The 26,103-nt window shown below is 42.0% G+C and overlaps 1 long non-coding RNA gene across 17 annotated transcripts in view; it reads left to right on the top strand.

The window, feature by feature from the left end:
- LOC149126097 (uncharacterized) overlaps positions 1–26,103 on the top strand; it is a 434,465-nt gene that overhangs the window by 317,069 nt on the left and 91,293 nt on the right. For 3 of the 17 annotated variants that reach the window (XR_016236317.1, XR_016236300.1, XR_016236304.1), the window contains one exon: positions 9,691–9,827. The exons of 9 other annotated variants lie outside the window; for them this stretch is intronic. This is a non-coding gene — a long non-coding RNA (uncharacterized LOC149126097). Of the gene's footprint in view, positions 1–1,943; positions 2,078–9,686; positions 9,828–26,103 lie in introns of those variants that run through there. 5 more of the 17 variants (XR_016236313.1, XR_016236295.1, XR_016236301.1 and 2 more) reach the window with 3 other exon arrangements.

Genomic DNA, 26,103 nt, shown 5'->3' with positions numbered 1-26,103 from the left:
TTTGGCAAGCACTTAGGACTTCTTTGCTAACACAATAAACCAGAATACCTCTATGTTCTTGCTTTCCCCTTAAAGCAATTGTGAAAATGTGTTCTCTTCATTGCACATCCAGCCTCTAACACAAAGGCACTATCTGGACAATAGATGCACAAATGGGCACCATGTAACTGAGCCTGGAAGTTTCTCTGTACTGCCAGGATTGCTTTCATTCCAGTCAGTTTTATTGCCAAATGCAATTCTAAACTTTAACTAAGGTGTATTTCACGATGCAAATTTATCCCACAGACTCCAGTTGCTATCTCAATATGATTACTGGAAGAGTAATAGAAATCCCTCATTCCAAGTTCAAACTCCATTGATGCATGCCACAAAATTGGCTGGACTGGCCATGGTTAGAATGGTGCAGTCAATGTTCCCTTTCTTGTTGTTTCTCCCTCCTTCCATTTCTCACTTTCTGGCAGGCATAAACTCTCTGTGTGTTTGCCTGATGAGGGTGCCAAGAGTACTTCAGTCTCAGGCTGCATGGCATATTATCTTCCTTCTCCCTTTCCTCCAAACTTACATACTGTTTCATCCCCTCAGTCTCTACATCTTAGCAAGGTTAATCTATGTGTGATTTTGAGCTAAGGTGTTAAATGCTAATTATAATTTAAAATATCTTTTCAAAAGCATTTGCATTTTTAAACATAAGCTTTTAGAATTTTGACACAACCTTGAATATTATGGCAATATTAAACACAGGAACATGAGGGAGACAATTTGTAGTAGAAGAAGTTCTCAAAATGCTTTTTATGTAAGAGCACCATCCAACATTTGGGTAATGTTTTAAAATTTATCAACTATTTTAAAGATATTTTAAATAAAATTTATTTATTTGAGAGGGAGAAGAAAAAGGGAGGGTGGGAGAAAAGGAGGGAGGGGAGAGAAAGAGAGAAAGAGAGGGAGAGAAAGAGAGAATCCCATGTGCCATTTCACTCCCCAAATGCCTGTGACTGTGCTGTGACCGTGACCAGCAGCCAGGAACTCAGTTAATGTCTCCCATGTGAGAAGCAGGAATCCTATTATTTGAGCCATTCCTGTTGCCTCCTATTATGCACATTAGTGGGGAGCTGGAGTCAGGAGCCAGAACTAGGTATTGAACCCAGGTGCTCCAATGTGGAAAAAAGGTATTTTAACTGGCATTTTAACCTCTAGTTCAAATGTATTTTTATTTTTATATCCGTAGCTAATCTTTTAATGATCTTATCAGTATGTAAATGAGAGGACTGAGGTTAGATCATCTACTTGATTTAATGTACAAGACATAGATACTGATATTATATATTGATAGAATTATGAGGCTATAAATATCATGAAATAAGGGTATCATATTTATTTACTGAATTGTGAAGCTTTTAAAAAGATACATGGTATATGTTAATATGTCAGTATAATGACATCTTAATGAAAGATGATGAGCTGGAAAAAATGGAGACAAGCTAATTGAAAGGATTAGGCTGCTGATGATGATGATGATTTGGTGTAAAACTGATATATGGCTTCCTGGAAATTCAGACAGAAAGGGAAATGTGATAGAGCGTGTAGGTTTGTAGTCAGAAAGAACAGGTGTTAGTCAAGGAGGTCAACACTTTTTAGTCTCTTGACAATTAATTTTGAAGTCTTTGTCGTATAGAAGTTCATGGAATGGATACTGAATGGTGAAATGGATCATTGCCTCAGTAGCTATTATTTTACAGATAAAACCCTAGTGCATTGTAGTCATCTCTGTCCTCCATCCCAGCCAGGACACTTTAAGGGTTTGTGCCTATGCCATCTTGCTGGACCTTGGTATTCCCTCTTTGTTGTATCTCTATGGGACATTGAACCTGTAATTCTGGGCTCGCCACGTTTTTGCTGCTTAAGTACTCATACTTATTTTTGTATTTTCTCTTTTCTGTTATTAGTATTTACCCTTACCAGGATCTTCGATGTCAGGACTGACCTCCACCTGCCTCTCTCTGTGGGCTGTCCATGTGGTGACGCTGACCTACCCTTGAGTCCAGACTGTCCTCAGAGGATGTTTTCCCTGTGAGCACCCTTCATCTTCCTTTTTCAGCCAATACTTTTTGTACTTGTGCTTTGTTTGGAGGTAGGGGCAGCCAATAGGAGAGTGGCTATGGGTCCTTTGGCTTTACTGATTGCTGCAGCAGCCCCTTGAGCCCTGGGCTTCATCTAGCTCAGCACATCTGACTTGTTTCCCATATATAGCCATTCTCTGAGGAGTTCTGTTTTCTCCAGCTTGTGCCTCACAGTCAATCCAATATGTTTGTACAAAATTCAACCTCACTGTGAACATGCTTCAATTTGTTCCCAGGAGTCTCTTTTGGGTAAGGGAAAGAAGGGGTATGGCTTGATAGCAAAGTGTTTTATAACTTGATTTACCAGCGTACCTGAGCCTCAGCTCTGATCCAGCCGAGGTCCCATTGCAAAGTAAAGTAGGAGTGGATTTCAAAACGCTGTTTCTTATGGCAACCTTTGATAATGGTCGCTAAAGAGCAACTCAGTGCAGAGTGTCCTATGAAGCTAATGTGGAACGAGCACACGGCCTTCCAGCTTTTTATACTTGATTCAAGGAGTAGCTTTTCAACAGGGGAGTGGATGAGTAGTTCTGAGAACAGGCTTATTTTTGTGGAAAGAAATTGATCTTTTATCTTATTTCTACCATGTAGTCATAATTGATGTTGCAACAACCACGGAAGAGCAAAGGAAATGTTTTGTTTTCTTGTTGAAATGCCTAGTGATCATTTACTTGAGAAATTCTAAGCAGTACCTTTTTTTTAAATAGCCGATACCATTTTCTGCAATCTTTCCCCTGATTGAGAACAAGAGGAGATTAATAGAGGATGGCCGTGGCTCATTCTTAATGGGAAGCTGTGATAGATGGAATGCCACTGGCTGCATTGCACTAGGTGTTCTGGTAAATCCTGTTTCTGACAATACCCTGTCCAGAGTATTGATTACGCTAACCTCTAGTTGTAAATTCATGTCTGGAGAGAAGACTTGCAATAAGGCCCATTTGTCAAACACAGGCTTAATCAAAGATTGTAATTGGCATTAATGAGTCCTCCATAAAAGAACGGGATTGGAGTACCAGCTAAAGATTTGTCCATGTCAGAGCACCCATCAGTTGTCACCATCTGGAATGGAAGCTGACAGCTGTTTAGAGAATCAGTGGTGTCACTGCTGAGATACTTCCATGTCTGATGAGCAGGTGCTCACAGCCCTCATCATGAATTATGGGCCCATGACCTTTCTTGGCAAGTCTCAGGGCTAGTATTCCTTAATCTTCTCTTGCGGGAAAGCCATTCAGATGATAATTTTAATAGCTTACAAAGAGGAAACAGAGGGCCTGTTTAAATTTAATTCCAGAATCTTCGATCTGTTAATTGTTACTTTGCAGATATTTTCCATGTACATTTGGAGTTAAATCAAGACCTCGCTCTACTTCTTCATCCAAGCATCAGTGCCAAAAGCATTGATTTTCTCACATGGTATTCCTTATGTAGGTTTTCATCCAAGTCTTCATTTAACTACATTAAGGAGGTGGCATTTCTCTTCTTTGGCTTTGACTTTTGTTCTGTTTGGCCACACTGTCATCCTAGAGCGCTAAAGTAGGTTTGGAACTCTTCCCACCTGGGAGAAGACTTAGACCTCTTTTTATCTGTGGCTCAGTCACAGATATAGAGTCAAGCAGATAATGCAGTTGATCTTACTTCTCTCTTCAAGAAGGTCCAGAAGAACTAGACTGAGGCCTATGCAAAAAGAATCCTTAGATTGCTCAACTTGTCACAAAAGGCATTCTGCCAACTCCATAGTCTTTCATGGCCTGCAAAGGCAAAAGGGCCAAAAACTAATATATAGCAACATTTAATTTGTAATCTCTCCTATATATATATATGTTTCAGTCTTTACATTCTGAACACTCTGGAAATTCACAGATGCATAAGGTTTTTATGAGTATCGGCTGCCTTCTAAGAATCTGCCAAATGTTCTCTGATTTCTTAATTCCCATTTCATTATGCTTCCTTGTATTTGTGTTTCTGAGCAATTATTGTGTTTACACTTAATGTAATTTGCTTTTCCTTATTGTAATAAAGTCTCGGCAAAATATGTAGTTTACAGTGTCAATGCATATTGGCCCATTCTCAAATATCAAAACATTTGCTCCATTTTTGAGCATTTATGATTCTTGTGTTATTTTGAGGATACACAGAATATTAGAAATCCTTGCTTTTATTGGCAGAAGGAGCAGTATCTTTAGAAAAGGGCATTTGGTCGTGTCTTCTTTCATCTAGTAATTGTGAAATATTTTGCATGTGTGCTAAGGATTGTGAAAAATGCAAATGATGCTCTAGTGACTGAAAGATCCCTAACATTATGAAACTTACATTCTGGGACCAGCATTATGGCACAACAGGTTAAGCCTTTCCCTGTGATGCCAGCATCCCATATGGGTGCCAGTTTGAGAGCTGGCTGTTCCACTTCCCATCCAGCTCCCTGCTGATTAGCGTGGGAAAGTAGCAAAAGATGGTCCAAGTGTTTGGGCTCCTGCTGAAAAAAGCTCTGAGCTCCTGGCTTTGGCCTGGCCCAGCCTTGGCTGTTGTGGCCAATTGGGGAGTGAACTATTGGGTGGATCCCTCCCTCCCTCCCTCCTCCTATGTCTGTCTGTCTGTCTCCCCCCCCCCCCATAACTCTGCCTTTCACATAAGTAATAAATAAATTCCTTAAAAAATTATGGAGGAAATGTAACTAAAAGTGATTATAAAACACCTAAAAAAAAGAAACTTGGCTAGCACTGTGCCTCACTAGGCTAATCCTCTGCCTGTGGCACCAGCACCGGGGTTCTAGTCCCAGTTGGGGTGCAGGATTCTGTCCCGGTTGCTCCTCTTCCAGTCCAGCTCTCTGCTGTGGCCCGGGAGTGCAGTGGAGGATGGCCCAAGTGCTTGGGCCCTGCACCCGCATGGGAGACCAGGAGGAAGCACCTGGCTCCTGGCTTTTCTGATTGGTGCAGCGTGCTGGCTGCAGTGTGTCGGCCGTAGCGGCCATTTGGGGGGTGAACCAACAGAAAAGGAAGACCTTTCTCTCTGTCTAACTCTGCCTGTCAAAAAAAAAAAAAAAGAAACTTACACTTCTGAGTTAATATTAATTGTCACAGTATGCTTAAAAACAGCTATAAAATAGGCATAGTGCCTGATCTCTTAAAATATAGTATTTCTGAGGTTACAAATTGCTTCATACTAAATTCATACTAAAATTATAAATAAGTTATACATGTACATTAGGGCATGAGTGCATTCAAATCATACTTCCTTTTTTGATTCACAGTCAGTTTCATTAGGAAAAAAAAAAAAAACACTTCCTTCAATCCCATCAGGGTGGCATGTACCAATGCCATCTCACTATTCCAAGTGATCAATTTCAGTTCACAATTGATCATAATGAAAGGACTAAGAGTCAAAGGGAGCACATAAACAAGTCTAGTACCTGCTAACACTAACCGATAGAATAAATAAAGGGGAGAGTGATCCAACATGGGAAGTGAGATACTCAGCAGACCCATAGAATGGCAGATGTCGTAAACAGCACTCTGGCCTCAGAATCATCCCTAAAGGCATTCGGATCTGGCTGAAAAGCCCATGAGAGTATTTCAGGCATGGAAAGCCAAGACACTCTGGCAAAAGATCTCTGCGAGTGAGATCTCAGTGGAAAGAACAGGTCTTCAAAGAAGGAGGTACCTTTCTCTGAAGGGAGGAGAAAACCTCCACTTTGACTATGACCACTTTGACTATGACCTTGTCTAAACAAGATAAGAGTCGGAGAACTCAGAGGGCTTCCATAGCCTTGGAAACTCATGACTGGAGCATAGGGAGACTACTGATGCCATAGACAGGAGTGTCAATTGGTAAAGTCAACAACAGGAGTCACTGTGCACTTACTCCTCATGTAGGATCTCTGTCCTTAATGTGCTGTGTATTGAGATTTAATGCTATAACGAGTACTCAAACAGTATATTTCACTTTGTGTTTCTATGGGGGTGCAAACTGTTGAAATCTTTACTTAATGTATACTAAACTGATCCTCTGTAAAAAAAAAAAAAAAAAAAGAAATTATCAACTCCCAACTTGACTCTCACTGGGATTAAACATGACAATAGGTCTGATCTGATTTCATCATCATTTAAAAAAAATCATCTATTATTTTTCACTTTATGTTTCTGTGTGGGAGCAAACTGTTGAAATCCTTACTTAATGTATACTAAGCTGATCTTCTGTATATTAAGATAATCAAAAATGAATCTTGATGTGAATGGAAGGGGAGAGGGAGTGGGAAAGGGGAGGGTAGTGGGTGGGAGGGACGGTATGTGAGGGAAGCCATTGTAATCCATAAATCGTACTTTGGAAATTTATATTCATTAAATAAAAGTTAAAACAAACAAACAAACAAAAAAAAAAACACTTCCACAGGCAAGCCGGTATGTGAAGAGCCCTAAGTCATTTCTGCAGGCAAAAATATTGCTACATTTGAATGTTCCATTAGAGTATTTAGCATAAAGTATGTACATGATGTGTTTTAATGTTACCAGCAGTATTTATAGTGCTAATAATAATTGGTGCATTTATGCATTATGATACATAAAGCACACAAAACCTCGTATAACTTTTAAAACAATCCTATAAGACAGATGTTATTTTCCAGAATTCATGGACAAGGTTATAAGAGGTCATATACTTTATTTTTACTATTATCTTTGTAAATGGCAGAACCTGGATTGAACCAATGACTGTGAGACTCCAAAACCCATGTTCTTTCTGTTCTGCCTTTACGCCGAAGTTTGCTGATTTATTTCTTTGAAATGTGAGGCTACAGAGACAGAGAGAGAGGTAGAGAGAGTGAGAGAGAAAGAAATATCTTCTATTGGCTGGTTTACTCCCCAGAGGGCTGTAAGATGCAAATCTGGGCCAAACTGAAGCCAGGAGGCAGGAAATCCAATCTGTGGTTTCCACTTGGACTGTGATGGCTTAAGCACTTGGAATAGCTCCCTTGCTTTCCCAGGTGCATTAGCAGGAAGTTGGATCAGAAGCAGAGTATCTGAAATTTCAACCAACACTTCAATATGATATACTGGCATCATAAGTGGTAGCTTAACCTGCTGTGCCATAATGCCAGCTCTATTTCTCATTCTATTAGGCCAGCCTTACCCTGATACTGAAACTAGACAAGAACACAACAAAAGGAGAAAGCTGTAGTCTGGCATCCATAATGAAGACAGACGGAAAAATCTTCAATAAAAACTTATAAATCTGAACCCAATAACAAACTAAAAGATCACTGATCATGATCAAGTGGGATTCGTTCCAGGGAGAATCCCTTCCTCTTCAAATTTGTGAAATAAGTTAATAAAATTTATATTAGTTATTCTTTAAATACTTTGTATAATTTAGAAGTGGAACTAATAAAGTATATTTTAAAAATATAGGCTTTTTAAAATATAGGCACTTTTTTGTAATATAAAATACAGTACCCCAACTTAGCTGCTTGCTCATTTAAAAAAATATATCAGTTACTATAACAAATATTAAGCACTATATTTAATTTTAGAAAGTCTTTGACTAATTAGTGGCTCTAGCCAATGAACCAATTTTTATTCTATCATCAATTTTGTTTGATCTTTAATAGTGTCACTTGAGCTCTACCTTATTGTTCAGACCAAATAAACAGAGCTTATTCAATCATTTGAGCAGCTCAAATGAACGGTGTAGGCATTTTGTGATCATTTAATTTGCCTAGTTGATTAGGTCTCACTTATCTCCCCTCTTTTGCTAAAGTAACATAATGAAAAAGCTCAAGAATGATTCATGATTTCATTAGGTATTATATAAATCTACCTATGCATCCCTCTCTTTGGCATACCTTGGGTCAAAGTTACTTAGAAAATCTACCTGTATTGTTCTATGAGCTCATATATGTCATGGATTTCCTTATTCCTGTTCCTGAGGTTTTAAAAGCCTAATATTAAGCAATTTTGCAAAGTGGGTGAGAGAAGTAAATGTGTATTGCCCTCAAGGTTGGCAATTTGCCATGCCCATCTGCCATATAAAATTATAAGATAGATAGTAGGGATATTGATTGATTGATTGATTGATTGACAGGCAGAGTTAGATAGTGAGAGAGAGACAGAGAGAAAGGTCCTCCCTCAGTTGGTTCACCCCCCATATGGCTGCTACGGCCAGCGTGCTGCGCCAATCCGAAGCCAGGAGCCAGGTGCTTCCTCCTGGTCTCCTATGCGGGTGCAGGGCCCAAACACTTGGGCCATCCTCCACTGCCCTCCCGGGCCACAGCAGAGAGCTGGACTGGAGGAGGAGCAACCAGGACAGAGCCGTCGCCCCAACCAGGACTAGAACCCGGGGTGCCAGCACCGCAGGCGGAGGATTAGCCTAGTGAGCCGCAGCACTGGCCTCCAGTAGGGATATTTATTAATGAGACAAACTAATAAGTTATGAAAAGCACAAATCTGTTAAAGCATAGAGATCATTTTCAGTGAGGAATCATTTTCTTTTTCCACCTTTTTCTGTATCCTGAATATTATTAACTCTTAGTCCCTCCATCATGAAATAAAAATGAAAAAAAATTGGACACAACCAAAAAAAAATACAAACACAGGATGAAGCAATCTCTCCAAATTGTGCAAAAATGTATCTAATAGGAAATACAGTGGACTGGAATCTGATTCTGGATCAGATTTTCTGTTTTCTGCTGTGTTCTTGTGCCATCTACAAGAAAATCACCAAATTTCTTCAAGCCTCTGTTATTTCTGAAGGTGTGATAATAATTGTAGCCTCACAAAGTCATTGGGAAGATCAACTGAGTGCTTGCAAACCAGCTGGGGGTCAAAAACTGCCATCTGGCTGGTGCCCTGGCTCACTTGGCTAATCCTCTGCCTGCGGCACCGGCACCCCGGGGTTCTAGTCCCGGTTGGGGCGCTGGGTACTAGTCCTGGTTGCTCCTCTTCCAGGCCAGCTCTCTGCTGTGGCCCAGGAGGGCAGCGGAGGATGGCCCAAGTCCTTGGGTCCATGCACCCGCATAGGAGACCAGGAGGAAGTACCCGGCTCCTGGCTTCGGATTGGTGCAGTGCCGGCTGTAGCGGCCATTAGGGGAGTGAACCAACAGAAGGAAGACCTTTCTCTCTCTCTCTCGCTGTCTAACTCTGCCTGTCAAAAAAATAAAAAATAAAAAAAACCCCTGCCATCCAAATGAGATGGATTACGATGTTCAGGCCACATCACTTGGCTGCTTTTCCAGAGACTTGAATTTTTGATTGTCTTCCCTTGGGTAGGAGAAGGAAGTGTAAAAGCTTCATTGCAACTGTTGGAAAAGAAAAGGACAGCTTTGCAAAGTTAGTGAAGATCTGAAAGGGTAGAGAGAAACCTCAGAAAATCCTTTGGGATTGACCATGAATAAGTTTACTTTCACCTCCTATGGAATCTGACCGAAAAGTCTTACAGCTTCATTGTATAATCATTGTCATAAGTCCCACATTATGTGATATTTATTTTCAATAAATATTTCATATAAAATATCTACATATGAAGTAAATATAAAAACTATTATTAATATTTTCTGTTGTGATTTTTGTTTTTACTTGAAAGGCAGAGTGATGGACAGAAACAGAGAGACAGAGAGAGACAGAGAGAGGGAGATTTTTCATCTGCTGGTTGACTCCTCAAATTGCTGCAACAGCCAGAACTAGGTCAGACCAAAGCCAGGAGCCTGGAATTCCATCCAGGTCTCCCAGGTAAGTTGAACCACTTTCCGTTACCTCCCCAGATACATTATCAGGAAGCTTAGGTGAGAAGCGGAGGAGCTGAGATTTCAACTGGCACCCTGAAGTGGGGTATTGACGTCCCAAGCGGCAGTTAAATCTGCTGAGCTGCAATGCTGGCCTCCAATAAAATATTTTTAATGTTTAAAAACCAAGTGACTCTGGGCTGTGAAATCAGAGACCCGAGTTGGAATCCTAGTTCTGGCACTTTGTGGCTTGTGTAAACCTGGGAAGACGAGTTCGACTTTTAGCCTAAATTTTCTCTTTTTTAAGTGAAGTTAATAGCATCTACTAACTATATTGTGAGAATTCATTTGCATAAGGCACCCCCAGTATTTATTCCATTGACCGGCCTGTATCAAGTACTTAATAACTATTTACTGTGAATCATTACACCAGACATATCCACTTGATGTTGGGTACGTGAGTCCACTGAGCATGTTCTGGGTTTGAGTCTCACGAGCCAAATGCTTCCTTACCGGCAGTTCTCAGTCCAAACATGGAAGAATGCTGGGTTCTTACAGTCTGCAAGAGTCACATATTTGAGTCTTTGTGTCTCTTCTGTGAGCACAAGAATCTTATATGTAAGATTCTTATATATAAGATAACTTGTGTTTAAAATATGATATATGTATATATAAGATAACATATATAAGATATCTTATATGTAAGATAATAGGAGTCAAGTCACAGACTCACATTAGCTCTTCGCTAGTGCTCCCTTCAGTCTGATTCCCTCTCAGCATGGCAGTTTGCCTTTAATTGTTTGCAAGCTCACTTGTGTGTAAAAAGTGATGGTAAATGGTGAGTGATGCCCTTACCAAAGAACCATAGACAGGTGAACACACTTGTTTCCTGGTCTCCGTGCCTGGGTTTCAAAGTGCTCCCCAGTCAACCCTCAACCTGTCTTAGCACCAGATGCTGTCTGTCCTTCTGCGCCTCATCATACTGACACTTCCCTCTCTGCCTTCCTCCTAATTTCTGCTGACTTTATGGGGCTGTGAGCCTCACAGGCTTTGCAGATCACTGGACTTCTGCTCAGAGTGCTTTCCTTGCCTCTCCCCTGTCTACTGAATTCCCACTTGTACTTGAAGATTCAGATAAAATTTCACTGTCTGGTGAAGACTTTTCCAATGTCATTCAGATGTACAGTCTGTTCCTCACAAATGTTTTCTGGAACTGAACAAGTAACCAAAAAATTTAATGTAAGAATTTGAAGACTATCATGGTTAAGAAACTATGTACTAGGGCCAGTGCTGTGGCTCACTTGGTTAATCCTCCGCCTGCGGCGCCGACATCCTATACAGGCGCCGGGTTCTAGTCCCAGTTGCTCCTCTTACAGTCCAGCTCTCTGCTGTGGAGGGCAGTGGAGGATGGTCCGTCCAAGTGCTTGGGCCCTGCACCCGCATGGGAGACCAGGAAGAAGCACCTGGCTCCTGCCTTCGGATTGGCGCAGCACCAGCCATAGCGGCCATTTGGGGAGTGAATCAACGTCAGGAAGACCTCTCTCTCTCTCTCTCTCTCTCACTCTACCTGTCAAATAAAAATTAAAAAAAAACCTATGTACCAAGCACTCCAGGTTGTACCTCATTTGATGCACATGTGCATATAAACTTATGAGGTAGATTCTGTAGGTATGTTCATTTTACAAATGAGGAAAATATGATTTAGAAAGTTTAATTTGCACAGGATCAAAAGTGTGGTAGCCAGAGGTCAATATCTGTCTGAAGTTTATGCTCTTAGCCACCAGAATGCTGTTTATTTAATGGCGTAATGACCTCTATGCCAGGCTGACATTACTTTGTTTTCCTGGGGGCTCTCCTGGACACACAATAGGAATTCAGTCATTGTTTATTAAGTTATATGAGATACCAAAGAGGATGTTCCCAGCATTTGGTTTGTTCCTCACACCCAGAATGACATGACTGTATCAAGTTGAATTCAGAAGCTAGGAATTCAGTCTGGGTCTTCCACATGGGTGGCAGGGACCCAGCCACTTGAACCATCACCAGTGCTACCCATATTTCCATTAAAGGAAGCTGGAGTCAAGAGCTAGAGACAGAACTCAAACCCAGGTACTCTGAATGAGATGTGGGCTTCTTTCTCTCTCTCTCTCTCTCTCTTTCTTTCTTTCTTTCTTTCCTTTCTCTCTCTCTCTCTCTCTCTCTCTTTCTTTCTTTCTTTCTTTCTCTCTCTCTCTCTCTTTCTTTCTTTCTATATTTATGTATTTATTTATTTTTGACAGGCAGAGTTAAACAGTGAGAGAGAGAGAGAGACAGAGAAAAAGGTCTTCCTTTTCCATTGGTTCATCCCCCAAATAGCTGTTATTGCTGGCGTGCTGCGCTGATCCGAAGCCAGGAGCCAGGTGCTTCCTCCTGGTCTCCCATATGGAAGCAGGGCCCAAGCACTTGGGCCCTCCTCCACTGCCTTCTCGGGCCACAGCAGAGAGCTGGACTGGAAGAGGAGCAACCAGGACAGATTCCGGTGCCCCAACCGGGACTAGAACCCAGTGTGCAGGCGCCGCAGGCGGAGTATTAGACAAGTGAGCCACGGCGTTGGCCCGGGATGTGGGCTTCTTAACAGGTATCCTAATCACTGGGACAAACTGCTGTCCACTAAATAGAATGTTGATGTGAGTCCTAAATAAATATTTATTGAATAAGTGTTAAACAGTAGTACTTACATTTAGGTGATTTGATGTATAATATTCTTCATCATTGAAGTACAGTAATGGCACTACAATTTCAGCTAAAATTATTATTTTTATACATACTTATCATAAAGAATGTATCTCAGAAATTATTTTTATACATACTTATCATAAAGAATGTATCTCAGAAATAGTTATGGATACCATGTATTTTACTATTTAATTTGTGCTATTATATAATACATAATGTAAAGCTAAGTGCAGAGATTTCTTTTGACTTTCTTCTTTAATTGAAAGTATTTGCAAGGGGAAAGATAATGTATTTTTGTCCTTGGAGATTTGTTATATGAGCATCTCTCCATGGTTTCAAGGAGCAATTGTCCAATTAGGCTTAGATTTTCTGAAAGAGAATCAAATTAAATCATGCAAGAGTGGTTTCCACCTCTTTATACATGGACTAGGATTTGGAGTTTTATTGTTGGATTTTGACTTTGGGTCCTGGTTGAAACATCTGATCATGGATTGCAATGTCTAGGACAGTACCATGGAATTGCTCAGTTAATATTCATTTGATTAAATAGCATTTGATTGATTTAGCTCAGGTAACACACTTGGTGTCCAAGGAAATATCATTTCTCTGTTCTGAATATCAGAAAGCCTTGATCCAAAGACAAGTCATGGTGTCAGCTGATTTTATTGAAAGGTTGTGTTGAGAAAATAAAATTTTTAATATTAGTGGAGAATTCATAGGTTTTTATCACATATCAAGCATTCTTTATTTCTTTTTTTTTAAATATTTATTTTATTTATTTGAAAGACAGAGTTACAGAGAGAGGCAGAGGCAGAGAGAGGTCTTCCATCCGCTGGTTCATTCCCCAGATGGCTGCAGCGGCCGGAGCTGCGCCTATCTGAAACCAGGAGCCAGGAGCTTCTTCTCGGTCTTCCACGTGGGTGCAGGGGCCTAAGGACTTGGGCTATCTTCTACTGGTATCCCAGGCCACAACAGATAACTGGATTGGAAGTGGAGCAGCCAGGACTAGAACCGGCGCCCATATGAGAGAGATGCTGGTGCTTCAGGTCAGGGCATTAACCCGCTGAGCCACAGCGCCGGTCCCAAGCATTCTTTATTTCTAATAAGGCTATATTTAAAATCAATCTTTCTGTCAAAATTATAAAATCAGGTAAGTAAAATAAAAGCAGTTAAATGGCAAAATTTGTTCCTCAAGTTCAACTACATTTGGTCCTCTTACCTATTGGCCAGTTTGTAAAATAAAACTATGACTGCATGGCAGAGTCCAGATTCCCCACTCCAAAGTCTTACCCAGCTTCCTTCTACCTTGCCATCCTCCAGTTAACAGGGATTCACTTTCCTGGCTTCTGTGTAGCAAGGGGTGTCCGTGGTCCCGCATTATCACCAGGGAAGTGGAGAAACCTGCTGGGGGCTTCTGAGAAAGAATTTCCATTCCTGGCAGGAAAGGACTTAGGCAGCTTGCTGCTATGTCTTTATACTCTTATTTCCCCCTAGAGCTTCAAGGTAGTGTTCTCAGAAGCAGCCAATCCTTTAATTTTGAAATGCTGAGCATGAAGAGAAAGGTGAGCATGCGAAGGATGCCAAAGCAGAGAGAAGGAGCCTGGGTCCTTGGTCTCAAACAACATGAACAAAGGCCAAGAATCACCCGACTTGGCTTCTGATTGTGTGAGAACAAATGATTCATTGGCTTAAACCATAACTAGTGAGATTTTATGTCACTTTTAGGCAAAAAGTCAACATTTAGTATTGATGCGGAAGCTCCAGGGAAGTTTAGGGAGCTTCTGAGAGCTATGGATGAAGTGAACTCCCTCTTGTTAGTCTCAGAAAGAAGCAGTTTGATTCCAACTTCATACCCTGTCAAGATGAGAATAGGGGCAGTGTTATGAAGTGTCTGACTTCTGACTTCCCCTGAATCCCATCAAAATCATGATTATGATTGACAGGGAAGAAATCTGGGAAAATTCCCTCTTCATTTCTTGAGGAAAATTTATCTTGAGATCTGTATTGCACAACCTGCTACAGCCTGGGAAAGCAGTAGAAGATGGCCCAAGTTCTTGGGCCCCTGCATCCATGGTGGAGATCTGGAAGAAGCTCCTTGCTCCTGGCGTTGGATCAGCCCAGCTCCTGCCATTGAAGGTACTGTTACAAGTGGGAGTAAGTGATATGAAATAAAGGTAACCAGGTCTCAAGAACATATGTAGTAAAGGCATCTAGCCTTTGAAATACTGCAAATTGGTGGACCATGCCTATGAAAGTGACACTTGAGTAATGAATAATGTCAACTAACCAGCAGTTAATTAATGTAGAATGGGTGGGGTGTTAATTAAGCACAGAAGGAGAAAGAACATTTCCAGAAAAAAAGAAGAAAAATGACAGGGGACTCAATTTAGAAGACAACATGGTGAGTGTGAGGATCTAATAGAAGATTCCTGTGGCTGGAGTGCTGAGTGTAAAGAAAAATCTGGAGAGGTAGACAGGAGCCAGACCCCATGAGAGGCTTCTTGTCCATCATAAGGTATTTTGTTTTTATCCTGAAGGTCCATGAGAAGTCACTGAAGAATGTGGAGAGAATCATAAGTGTGTTAGTGTTTTAAAATATCAGCTTAGATGCATCTTGGAGAATGGATTAGTAAGAGACATTTTGGCCAGTGGCACGGCTCACTAGGCTAATCCTCCACCTGTGGTGCCGGCACCCTGGGTTCTAGTCCCGGTTGGGGCGCCGGATTCTGTCCCGGTTGCTCCTCTTCCAATCCAGCTCTCTGCTGTGGCCTGGGAAGGCAGTGGAGGATGGCCCAAGTGCTTGGGCCCTGCACCCACATGGGAGACCAGGAGGAAGCTCCTGTCTCCTGGCTTCAGATTGTCGCAGCGCGCCAGCCATAGCAGCCATTTGGGGGGTGGACCAATGGAGGAAGAGCTTTCTCCCTGTCTCTCTCTCTCTCTCACTGTCTAACTCTGCCTATAAAAAAAAAGAGAGACATTTGTATAGTTAGAATTTAATAAATTAATTAAAGTGAGACAGTGTTAGTTTGGTATTGGATGTTTCTGTTGGTAGTGGTTATGATGTAATTGAAAGTAGGGAAAATGAATAGATTCGGGAATTATATGGAAGATATAAACAGATTTTGTGATAGTGTAGATATGAGTTGAACAGAAAAGGAACTATTGTGATTTCTTTCTTAGACTCAATGGTTGTATTTTTAAAAAAGTTTTATATATTTGAAAGGCAGTGTTACAGAGAGGGAGGAAGAGAGACAGAGACAGAGACAGAGAGAGAGAGAGAGAGAGAGATCTTTGATTTTCTGATTCTCTCCTCAAATGGCTGCAAAGGCTGGGGCTGTGCCAAGCTGAAGCCAAGAGCTAGGAGCTGCTTCCAGGTCTCCCATGTGGTTGGAGGGGCCCAAGTACTTTAATCTTCTTCCACTGCTTTCCTAGGCACATTAGCAGCGAGATGGACTGGAAGTGGAGCAGCTGGGACTTCAGCCTGCACCCATTTGGTATGCCAGCATCACAGGCAGTGGCTTAACCCATTAAGCTACAACACCAGTCCCAATGGCTGTGTTTTGACATACTTACATATAAGGACAATTGCTGGGGACGGTAACATGAAATGGAAAACCTCAGTAATATTCACTCATCTGTTGACCATTGTTGTCTATATTCTCTCCCCACTGTTTTTTTTTTTTTCCATTTTTTTTCTGAGGTCTTCATCTGATTTCTTGCTGACATAGAAGATAGGATCCCTGGTTTAATTCTGTAATTAATACACAATTATTCTTAAGTGTTGAAAATTAACTGAAATGTGATCCCTGTTAAACATAAGAGTGGGAATAAGAGAGAGAAGAGCTGTATAATTTGGGACATGCTCAAGCTGACTTGCCCCAAATGGTAGAGTTAAACATACCAGGGGATTCCAATTCAATCCCATCAAGGTGGCATGTACCAATGCCATCTCACTATTCCAAGTGATCAATTTCAGTTCACAGTTGGTCATAATGAAAGGACTAAGAGTCAAAGGGAGCACATAAACAAGTCTAGTACCTGCTAACACTAACCGATAGAATAAATAAAGGGGAGAGTGATCCAACATGGGAAGTGAGATACTCAGCAGACTCATAGAATGGCAGATGTCCTAAATAGCACTCTGGCCTCAGAATCATCCCTAAAGGCATTCGGATCTGGCTGAAAAGCCCATGAGAGTATTTCAGGCATGGAAAGCCAAGACACTCTGGCAAAAGATCTCTGTGAGTGAGATCCCAGTGGAAAGAACAGGTCTTCAAAGAAGGAGGTACCTTTCTCTGAAGGGAGGAGAGATCCTCCACTTTGACTATGACCTTGTCTAAACAAGATAAGAGTCGGAGAACTCAGAGGGCTTCCATAGCCTTGGAAACTCATGACTGGAGCATAGGGAGACTACTGATGCCATAGACAGGAGTGTCAATTGGTAAAGTCAACAACAGGAGTCACTGTGCACTTACTCCTCATGTAGGATCTCTGTCCTTAATGTGCTGTGCATTGAGATTTAATGCTATAACGAGTACTCAAACAATATATTTCATTTTGTGTTTCTATGGGGGTGCAAACTGTTGAAATCTTTACTTAATGTATACTAAACTGATCCTCTGTAAAAAAAAAAAAAAAAAGAAATTATCAACTCCCAACTTGACTCTCACTGGGATTAAACATGACAATAGGTCTGATCTGATTTCATCATCATTTTAAAAAAATCATCTATTATTTTTCACTTTATGTTTCTGTGTGGGAGCAAACTGTTGAAATCCTTACTTAATGTATACTAAGCTGATCTTCTGTATATTAAGATAATCGAAAATGAATCTTGATGTGAATGGAAGGGGAGAGGGAGTGGGAAAGGGGAGGGTTGTGGGTGGGAGGGACGGTATGGGGGGGAAGCCATTGTAATCCATAAGTCGTACTTTGGAAATTTATATTCATTAAATAAAAGTTAAAAAAAAAAGAAGATAAGATCCCAGGATATATTGCCTGTATTGCCTCTTTTTTTTTTTTTTTAAAGATTTGTTTATTTATTTGAAAGGCAGAGTTATAGAGAGACAGAGAGAGAGGGAGAAAGAGAGAGAGAGAGATGTCTTCTATCTGCCAGTTCACTCTCCAGATGGCTGCAGTAGCCGGAGCTGCGTTGATCTGAAGCCAGGAGCCAGGAGCTTCTTCCAGGTCTACCATGCAGGTATAGAACTTGGGCCATCTTCCACTGCTTTTCCAGGCCTTAGCAGAGAGCTGGATCAGAAGGGGAGCAGCTGGGACTGAAACCAGTGCCCATATGGAATGCTGGCACTACAGGTGGTGGCCTTACCCACTAAGCCACAGCGCTAGCCCCTGTATTGCTTCTTAATGTTCTAAAACCTTCTTCTTTGGAAGATGTTATTGCCTGTCTGTCCAGATTCTGTTTTCTATAGAAATACACAGTGACCTGGGGGGCCGGCGCTGTGGTTAGTGCCCTGGGCTGAGGCACCAGCATCCCATTTGGGCACTGGTTCTAGTCCTGGCTGTTCCTCTTTCAATCCAGCTTTCTGTTATGGCCTGGGATAGCAGTGGAAGATGGCCGAAGTCCTTGGGCCCCTGCACCTGTGTGGGAGAGTGGGAAGAAGCTCCTGGCTCCTAGTTTCGGAATGACACAGCTCCGGCTGCTGCAGCCATCTGGGGAGTGAACCAGCAGATAGAAGATCTCTCTCTGTAACTCTGTCTTGCAAATAAATAAAATAAATCTTAGAAATATACAGTGACCTAAAACATGGGAACCACATGGGCCAAAATAGTACAGTCTCTTTCCCCCATTAGTTCTGCTAAAGGGAAAACATATATTTAGAAAATGGTTGTCTTTTTTTTATAGACCTTAGTTTTTTAAAAATTTATTTATTTTTGAAAATCACAGTTGCACAGACAGAGGTAGAAACACACAGAGAGATTTTTCATCCACTGGTTCAATCCCCAGGTGGCCAGAAAGACCAGTGCTCACCAGGCAGAAGCTAGGATCCAGTGGCTTCTTTCAGGTCTCCTACGTGAGTGGCAGGGACCCAGATACTTGTGCCATCATCTATTGCTTTTCCAGGCCATTAGCAAGAACATGAACCAGCACCCATATTGGATGCTGGTGTTGCCAGCTCCCTAGACTAATTTTTAAGAAGTTTTAGACTTTTCAAAAATACTGAAGAGATAGCACAGGGAATTTTGCCTATTAACATATTACTGTCTACCATTACAGTGTCATGCAGAATGTTTTCACAGTTCTGAAAATCCCCAAACCAAAGTTTTTAAACTCACTGAAATGGGCTTGAATACTGCTTTAGAGAGAAAGAAGAGACTGAGTACTCACCTATCCCGTGACTCTGAACCTCCAGAAATGAGAACACACACAACTGAAAAAAGAAGGAAATTCAGGGCTGGCGCCGCGGCTCACTAGGCTAATCCTCTGCCTTGTGGTGCCGGCAACACTGGGTTCTAGTCCCGGTCGGGGCGCCGGATTCTGTCCCGGTTGCCCCTCTTCCAGGCCAGCTCTCTGCTGTGGCCAGGGAGTGCAGTGGAGGATGGCCCAAGTGCTTGAGCCCTGCACCCCATGGGAGACCAGGAGAAGTACCTGGCTCCTGCCATCGGATCGGCGCAGTGTGCTGGCCGCGGTGGCCATTGGAGGGTGAGCCAACAGCAAAGGAAGACCTTTCTCTCTGTCTCTCTCTCTCACTGTCCACTCTGCCTGTCAAAAAAAAAAAAAAATTCCATATGTAACAGAACAGTCACCTTAAACCCCATCACAGCCTCGGAATACTCATGAATCACAATGAAATTTGATCCAGACTCAGGGAGGCAGGCTGGATTGATAGCATCTGCCTTATTTTTGAGGAAGTAGCAATGCTATGATCCTCATGACTACGGACGGAACTGAGCCAGGGGAGAGGCAGGCTCCTCTGGGCTTACCTGCTCACCACTGAATTTTCAGAGAGGCGAGCATGAAAACACTACATGACTGTTCTGTTTTTATTTCTTCCAACTCAACTTCCAAAGTTGGAACGGCAGCCTGGAGTGCTGACGTGGTTATGGACACACTTCCAGCTTCCTCACTCCTGGGCAGTGTCATCTGAGCCAAAACAAGCAAACAAAAAACCAAGCACTGGCCTACTGAACAGAGTTTTCCTGAGATGTAGCACCTTACTCCAAACCCCAACTCTACCCAGGGAGATCCGCTGTGAGAGGAGGGAACGAAGAGCTGCTCTTTCTCCTGCCGCCCAACCAGGACCAGACATTCCCTTGTGCCCCGCCACCTACAATAACTTTTACAGCATATAACTGGGTAGAGGGTAGAACACTGTGATTACCTCCACTCCAGTGCAGACCACATTTAAGGCTGCAGTCCAAGTGTGCTCACAATCAATTTATGTGCTTTTCATTTCATCTCTCTCAGCCCTAAAAGTGAGGTTCTTCCCCCTCTGGTACACAGTGATAAGCACAGTTTACACACGGGGAATGCAAGTCTAGAGAAATTATCAATGCTTTGAGACTAAAATCAGCTTCTTTCTCCATTGACAGAATGAAACATATCACCTGCCCAGAACTGGGAGTAGAGTGTTCTCCTGAAAAGAGCCAGATGGTTTTGTCAATAATTTACTCTGACAGTGTAGAAATAGCCAGGCTCTAGGAAAAGAGATCCAGATTTCTGATGCTCATTTTGCAATTATAGCCCCTGTAAATCTTATTCTTAGCTGCTATTAGTATTAAAGCCCCTAAAATGGAGCACTGTCAGGCTATCTTTAGTCAATAATTCCCTTCCCATTCTGAAACAATTTAGTGCATTATCTCAGGCCAAGCATAGAAGGAGGGGAGAGGTAGCATTTTTTCTCAAATGATGTTGCCAATGCAATGGGCAGTGTTGGGAGACTGGCTTCTCATACTCCCTCTTGAGGAGAAGCCAATTTTGCCAATTTTGTCAATTTTGCACATCTTAGCAACAAATAGATAAGAGATTAAGATCAGCAAGCTCTTGCTCACTGTTTGCAATTCAAATATGAGCTTCACTTATTCGGAGTCCTTCAGAGATCTAAGTTTTTAACTCTAGAGGAATTATGAATGTTAACATTTGAAAATTAACTCATGTTATGTTAGTGCTGGAGGGCTTTTAGGAGTATCTAGTTCAATCTCTTTGCTTTGCAGAAGAGCAAAGACAAGTTCAGAGAGGTTAAGTAATTTGCTGTGGGTCACAAGGGTGCTAAGACACAGAAAGGAGACTAGACAGTGTATTGACAAGCCCTTGGCAAGATGTTCTTTAACTTTACGATGTGGCTGTTTGTACAAGTCTAAAGACTTGTAGACTCCCAGCTACCCTACAATTTGCCATTTGCTCATCTGCAGCTGAGGCCTGGTATGTATACCTGAAAGTTTGGATAGAAGTGTTTGCACTTACAGTGTTTGCAATGCAGGTGCAGTGTGTGAAATGGCTAAGTGTCTGTGGAAGGGGATGGTAATTGGGGCAATTTGGCATCTTCCTCAATCTCAAACCATTCATATTTCACAAGTCACATATTCTAATAGTCCCATATTCCGCAATTATTTTCAGATTATATTAATGTAGTCTTTTTTTTCTGAAAGTATTTTATTTGTAGAGACTGGAGTCTCCTTCATGGGATGCTGAAAGGAGAAGGTTACTATTTTTTTGGAAGTAGGTATTGCCAACAAAATGAGTTTTCTGCCTCTTGGATGTGATAAACAAAGATGATAAGAAAGGCTTGGTGTAAAAGCATTGACTTTTCCATCTCTCTGATGTGCTGACTTTATTCCCAGCCCCTGTAGTCTTCTTTCAGTATACCTAGAGAGGGAGAAACGTTATGAGTTTGTGGACTCCATGGATTACATTCCACCTATGGATCACTTTGGGAGAATGTCGATCTTCCAAGGGAAGGGACAAACGCTTTTTGTTGTTGTTGTTGAAGTCAAAGGCAAACCTGTGTGACTTGCTTGTGTTGATGCATTAGTAGTAATGGAAAAAGCCAGCCTGGCATTTCATTACAGCTGAAAACATACTAAACTCAAAGAACTGGCAAGTCAAATGCATCTGGATAAAATCAAAGCCCTTCAGCTGAGTTTTGAATCACAGCTAGTTGCTTTCACCGGGCTTGGTAGTGACAGAGACAGTGTTACTCAGGTGAGGTACGCATTGAGTGAGCTAATCCAGAGCAAGTTGAGGCCTGATGTAGAGGAAGCGTTTGTGAAAGAGTGTGTGGTGGCTGCTGTGGAGTTGTTAGCACCAGATAAAGTGAGATTGTTTCAGAGTGTTAGTTTGTTTCCCAGAACCATCTCGGGTTGAATTACCGACTTAGCACAAGATATTGAAGAAACACCTGAGGATTCTGCAGAAGATTTCCAGTTTTTCTCTCTGGCTTATGACGAAGATTAGACCTAACAAATACTACCCAACTGGCTGTTTTCGTGCATGGAATAACTTCAAGAGGTGAGAACTTGTTTGAGAGACTTGTTTATCAGTGTAAAAGCCTGAGCTAACACCTGAAAAGTTAAGTGGCTTTCCTGGAGGTCAAGCTTCAGCCACGGTTGACTCATGAAAAGGGTTAATTGCGTTGGTCAGAAAGAACTGCCCTGTCTCAGTCTTGATCTGAGTGATTTAATTATATGTCACTGCATCATCGGCCAGAGAGTCTCTGTGCATGGTGGTTGCAGTTCAACAATGAGACGGTGACAGTACTGCTGGGTGTCAGTTTCGTCAAAAGCAGACGGTTTCACAGCCACCAGTTGAAGGAATGACTGCACGATCTTGACTAGGTGTGTGGTGATCTTGTTTATGGCAGTGAAGTGCAGTGGTTGAGTCACAGGAACATGCCCATGACCTTTCACAAATTGCAGAATGAAGTCAGGCAGTTGATGGAGATGAAGGGAAGAGCTGTTTGGGAACTTGGTAGCAAACAGCTGAATGATCTCGTGTCTGTGGTGGACACCACCAAGTAGCTCTCGGAGCTGACCATTGAACTACAGCACCCCCACAAGCTTCTCAGCTCCCTGCCTTCAAATGTGAAATCATCTGAAGCTCAATTAAGACTGTGGAGAACGGAAAATGCAACACGAAAGGACGAAGTGCATTTCTCTACTGTGGAAGGAGGAAAGCCTTCTAGGACACTTGAATATGCTGGCGAATATGTGAAACAAATTGACACATTTAATCAAAAAAATTCAAGGATGTGAAAAGTAAACAAACGGAATTGAACATCTTTGCTATAGCATTCAATGTGGAACCAGCTGATGGGCTGATACTCTGCAACACAAAACCATTCAGCTGCAAAGTGCTGATGAGATGAAAAGCTAGGTGCAACAACCTACTACTGCTTGAGTTCTATAAATGTTAGCTAAGTAGTGATGAATTTCCCACCTTGAGGAGATATGCATTGAAACATGCATCTGTGTTTAAAACACCTGCTCCAAGCAGTTCTTTTCAAAACTTATCACTGAGAGTCGACTGCACTCCTGACTGACCAAGGTAAATGTGGAAAAGCAGTTGTGAGTAGCAACCTCATCTATAGCAGCTAACGTCACACACCTCACTAAAGAGAAGCAGTTCCAGCTATCACATTAGGGGTGAGTTAATTAAATGTTGGACTAAATACAGCAGGCTAATTTTTTAAGTTGCTGATTTGGTGTGGCCCACTGATGGTATTATCAGTGGCCCTTGGCATATAAAAGGTTCCCCGCCTCTGATCCAATTTTTTCCTAGACTGAATATGTATTAAAATATCTTTGACATAGAAATAATAAAGGTTTGGCCGGCACCACAGCTCACTAGGCTAATCCTCCGCCTGCGGTGCCAGCACCCCGGGTTCTAGTCCTGGTTGGGGCGCCGGATTCTGTCCCGGTTGCTCCTCTTCCAGTCCAGCTCTCTACTGTGGCCCGGGAGCACAATGGAGGATGGCCCAAGTGCTTGGGCCCTGCACCCACATGGGAGACCAGGATAAGCACCTGGCTCCTGGCTTCAGATTGGCGCAGCGCACCAGCTGCAGCAGCTATTTGGGGGGTGAACCAATGGAAGGAAGACCTTTCTCTCTCTCTCTCTCTCTCTCTCTCTCTCTCTCTCTCTCTCTCTCTGACTGTCTAACTGCCTGTCAAAAAAAAAAAAATAATAAAGGTTAGAGAAGCAAATTAAGTCATTGATGTGAAAACCACATGAGGTCTCCATGTAGGAAGCTTTTGTTGTGTTCCCCAGAAGCTGACTCTGTGACTCTGAGACAGGATTCAAGTGCAAATGGTTAATTTGGGAAACATTAGTAGAGGGATGGGGAAATGAGAGAGGGATGAAAAGAAAACTAATAAACTTTCTGTTTTGAGAGAAATTGCTACCGAGAGCAAATAGGCCTTCATTCTTACTAAGCAAATAGGGAAAATATGAGGAAGTTGAGCTTTGCATCACATAAAGGGAAAGGGAACTGAGAAATGCACCACACAGCTGAGGGTTGTCCCTGAGGTGGGTAAATTCCCAGAATTTCTAGCCTTCTTTATTTCCTGGTAAAGAGATGCTGATACTGGCAGTGGGAATGTGTCTGGCATACATGGAAATTGTTAAGGGTGGATCTCACACAGAGGAACAGCCACAGCCTCTGCTATATGGGAGATGGAGATGTGTCACTTGGTGGTTGAAGATACTTTGGGTCATAAAAGGAAAGATATTTATTTGCACAAAGTTGTAGAATTAAGAGCTGAGCCAGTCCCCGATATTTCACTTCCTTCCAGGAATTTTTCACTGCACAATGACCAGGCACATGTTTGTTGTGGTCACAGCTGAGCATACCTAAGCTCTCTCCATTACAGATAGGATGCCAAATGTACTGGGTCTTTTTTTTTTTTTATTTTTAGACAGGCAGAGTGGACAGTGAGAGAGAGAAGGACTAGAACCCCGGGGTGCCGGTGCCACAGGCAGAGGATTAGCCTAGTGAGCCGCGGCGCCAGCTGTACTGGGTCTTGTTTCTCTGCCAACTCCTATCCCACATAATAAGAAGTCCTGGCCAGCAGGTTTTAACTGAATTCTAGGCATGGCACTCCAATTTCTATGGACAGTTTACGAACATGATCATACATACAACAAATGAGTACAGTGCTTCTCAGATTAAAGGAGAGGAAAGGGCTTTCCTCATAATTTGAGAAACTTCTGGAAATAGTGCAAGCAGCACCACTTGAAAAATGCATCCTATCTAGAAAAGACACAGACTAATTATTCCTTCAGGAGAGGAGATCACTTTAAAAGCATAGGATACCAATTTGAAAGTGACAGATTTTCCTGGAAAAAACTGCCATGGTGCAGTTGTTTAACATTTTTTTTTTTTTTTTTTTTTTGAGAGGCAGAGTGGACAGTGAGAGAGAGAGACAGAGAGAAAGGTCTTCCTTTTGCCGTTGGTTCACCCTCCAATGGCCGGCGCACCGCGCTGATCCGATGGCAGGAGCCAGGTACTTCTCCTGGTCTCCCATGGGGTGCAGGGCCCAAGGACTTGGGCCATCCTCCACTGCACTCCCTGGCCACAGCAGAGAGCTGGCCTGAAAGAGGGGCAACCGGGACAGAATCCGACGCCCTGACCAGGACTAGAACCCGGTGTGCCGGCGCTGCAAGGCAGAGGATTAGCCTAGTGAGCCGTGGTGCCGGCCAACATGGTTTTTTAAAAAGCACATTTTCCTCTCTGGATAACTTGTATGTTAGAATCTATGAATGCATCAACATGAGAAGTAGCCCACTGCTCAATTGAAATTCTTTGAACACAGTCACTTGTAGAAGAGTCATTTTTGATTCATCACACACTTTAGAATGCCTCCTCTGGTCTATCCATATTTTTCAGGGATAATCAGGAACCCCTGGGTGACTTGTTTAAAACCCTTTCAAAAATGGAGCTATTTCAGTAATCTGTTCACTTGAAGCACACAGATAGCTGTGGCTAAAACCAGTGTTCACTTCAATCCCCGACATTCAGAGTTGATTTAGTTGATTATATCAACATTTTGATTCACATATATATCTGTTTAAAGGATCAACTTTGGGACATAGAGAATAACTAGACATTGCAGTCAGGCAAATGTGAAATCAAATCTTATGACCATGGATTCAAAGCTGTGTGTCATTAGGTGAGAGTTACAACTGTGTTGAGGATAAAACTCACTGTGGTTGAGAAATAGTATGTGTAGGTATTGTAGTTAGCACAGAGTAAGTTCTCAAAAACTGGAACCTAATCTTTTTCATTCATACACAGGCCCTGATACAGAAAATTAGTTGTATCTGTGACATATCAGAATTTCTTAGATAAATTTATTATAAGCACCTGTCAAATATTTTGAACTTGTTAATAAGTAAACCAGTTAAGTTGGCAAAAAAAAAAAAAAATAAAGTGTGCTTGCTCAGAGGAGATGTAAACATCGATGGGTTTTCTAGTTACTGTGCATACACATATATTGTGTGCAGATTTTTTAGGAAAAATTCTGCTTCATTTCACAAGACCATCTAAAAATCACATCTCTATCAGTTGTTACAAGGGAGTGTGTAGCAGCATGATCCAAATGTGCAAAACA

The sequence above is a fragment of the Oryctolagus cuniculus genome, chromosome 6, assembly GCF_051225735.1.
Source record: "Oryctolagus cuniculus isolate XC-2025 breed Fujian yellow rabbit chromosome 6, ASM5122573v1, whole genome shotgun sequence".
In the NCBI taxonomy this organism is placed as follows: Eukaryota; Metazoa; Chordata; class Mammalia; order Lagomorpha; family Leporidae; genus Oryctolagus; species Oryctolagus cuniculus.
Note: the sequence above shows the minus strand (reverse complement) of the source record. Positions and strands in the feature narration are given on the sequence as shown.